Genomic DNA, 2,830 nt, shown 5'->3' with positions numbered 1-2,830 from the left:
GATGGGTCCCTTGTTCTGATGCAAGCTGTTGCCTACAGTTTTTGTAAACATTCTTTGGAGAGCTTGCTCAGTGTGTACTATGACATTGTCACTGGACAGTTGAAAGAGGTCATGAATATGCCAATTCTTATCGCTGCCTAAGCCACATCATGAAGAATGCCAAAGTGTTCTGCAAGAAACAGTAAGTTGATTATATATTGTGTTGTCATACATGGTTATTCACAAAAATAATTAATTCACTTTTTAATAAACAATGGGATGGACATGGTCATGGTTTCAATGGAACGATTCTTTAAAAGGTGAAACATAGAACCACAAACTCACAAAAGTAGTTAATATCAAAATAGTTTAAAGTAGTGAATATAATTCAATAGTTGTCTTTAACTAAAAATTAGGTTACACTTTATTTTAAGGTTGTCTTTCTTACACTGTAAATAATTCTGCTTGTGTATTGAAGGTCTGTAATGTTATTTACGTTACAAAGAGAACCAAAACTGACACATGACAATGATCAACTTTGTTTTTCTTCTGAGAGTATTCATGTTTTTGTCTGTAATACATGTTAAACTTACATTTATCATGTTTGTCAGTTCCCCCAAACACTACAGACTGTCCATGCATCTTTTTGGCCTCCTGACAAGTGCTGCCACACTGATGGAAATGGATGACATTATTACAAGCATGGCAGTCCTGTTCTCAAGTCCTCAGAGTGGTGACAACGTGGAAAAACACTTCCAAAACCTTCAGAACAGGTTGCAAACAATTGGCTTTTCTGAAAGCAGTGACCGTGCAGAAAATGCTGAAAATGACTTTGAGGTTTGTCTGATTTGTGCATTATACAGCTGTATGTTTCTGGTTCACTTCAATGTAGTTATAACATACTTATATCATGGTGTATGATGTTAGCTTGACACTGCAATTAGGTTAGGGCACTGTTGCTAATTTGAGTGACACAGCATGAAGTGTCATGTAGCATTGGCTTTATGTGATGACATATGTGCTTAAAAAATCGTAACTCATGATTTCATATAGCATGATACAGTATATATTTCCCTCCTTTTATGGAACCACACTTAATAATCCAGTTGTTTGCTTAAATACAGACTGAAACTATCTGTTAATTTGCAGATCAATCTGGGGCACACAACATTTCATACTCATTTATGCGAATAGTGGCAGCACCGCCTGTAGATGTAAAGGGTGAGCCAAATGAGTATCATTCACCTACATTCATGCCTAACCTGGTGAAATATTTCCTACCTCAGGCAGTTTTGTGGTCTGGTCTTATGCTGGGTAAGTGACAACTTATTTTTGAGGATTGCTTGGGGTGAGGTTGTGGGATTTGAACAAAGGCATATATTTGACAATGTTACAGCCATAATGTTAAAACAAAAAAAAAATCAACTTAATTCAACATTTCATTACCTGATTGTAGTGAAATAAAACACGATATGGCATATTTGATCCATTCATTTGTGTTCACTGCGCAATAAAATGTGTTGTGGGTAATCATCATTTTAAGGTCTAAATTATTTACTTTAATATAGGTGATCTTGGCCGCCATGGAAAAGGACCAGCCTACAATCATTTTTCCAAGATCTTTATGCGATGCAGTCAGTCAGGCACACAGGTACATGTTTGATAATATCTTACACAGTGAATACATAACTTGTACAAAATGACATGCATAATATGTGTACTCTTTAACTCTCATTAATTTTTATATCCAATATGTAGAACTACACTGAGGACAAACAAGACTCAGGCTATAGAGAAAAGCCAATGGGATCTGAAAAAATTAGATTCCAGAGACGTCGTCTCACAAGGCTTGACGACTTTGTACAGATTTATCAGCAGACACATAATGCTCTCTTGATGGAGTTCTCTGACTCAACACGCAAAGAGAAAGTAAGTTTATTGAAATTTTTACCTTCAGTATAAGTACTTACCTGCACTTATTTCTTAAATAATCCTTCCAATGAATCTGCTTTATTTAAGACATACAGGGTAAATGTTGCGCTGGAGAAAAGGAAGCCTTCCAAGAAAGGCATCTATGTGTCACCAATAAAGAAGAGTTTCCCATTCAGGACAACAAAAGTGGTATTAAAGTATCATATAAAATATTATCACACTTCATTGTTCCTTACAATTTTAAATAACAATATAGATAACGGTTTATATTATACTTTATAACATTTAAAACATATTCCGTTTTATTTCATAATATTCCAAATCCAGATTTGAAATAAATGCACTAATAAATTAATGTATTTTCGAAGCCACAAATGTAATTTTAGTTTATGTGATGTGAAATATATCTTCCTGTATGTGATGTGAATGGTTTAGGCTCCAGTCAAAGGACACAAACCAGGTTTGGAGAGACCACAGACAGTGACTGACACCAGCTCGACAGGACCCAAGTCGGGAAAAGGTATGACTTCAATAAGAATTTACACTTTTTAGGGTGAATAATTGATGATCTATCTATCTATCTATCTATCTATCTATCTATCTATCTATCTATCTATCTATCTATCTATCTATCTATCTATCAGGCTTTGAAAAACACATATCTGTTCCACAGGAACCTTTAAAGGAGCACTGACATCCCAAAAACCTGGGAGTACAACAACATCTGTAAATAAAAACTATGGACCATGCTGGCAGGAGCAGACCCCTCAGAAAAGAAATCTGCAGCAAGACTACAAAGGCCTCCACAGGTCCCAAAACATAGCAAAATGACTGCTGTTCTTCATCCGTACCACTGGCTTAGCTGTGATGAGATAGATTTTGCATCATACTTGCTTGCGCGCGAGTACCCTCCACATTC

General features: G+C 35.8%; 1 long non-coding RNA gene across 1 annotated transcript; it reads left to right on the top strand.

Moving 5' to 3' along the window:
* Positions 1 to 1,187: 1,187 nt before the first annotated feature.
* Positions 1,188 to 1,752, top strand: LOC120559690. The gene is made up of 3 exons (XR_005639349.1): positions 1,188 to 1,293; positions 1,548 to 1,630; positions 1,738 to 1,752. It is a non-coding gene; the product is annotated as an uncharacterized LOC120559690 (long non-coding RNA).
* Positions 1,753 to 2,830: the final 1,078 nt, after the last annotated feature.

This window comes from Perca fluviatilis, chromosome 5 (genome assembly GCF_010015445.1).
Source record: "Perca fluviatilis chromosome 5, GENO_Pfluv_1.0, whole genome shotgun sequence".
Classification (NCBI taxonomy): Eukaryota; Metazoa; Chordata; class Actinopteri; order Perciformes; family Percidae; genus Perca; species Perca fluviatilis.
Note: the sequence above shows the minus strand (reverse complement) of the source record. Positions and strands in the feature narration are given on the sequence as shown.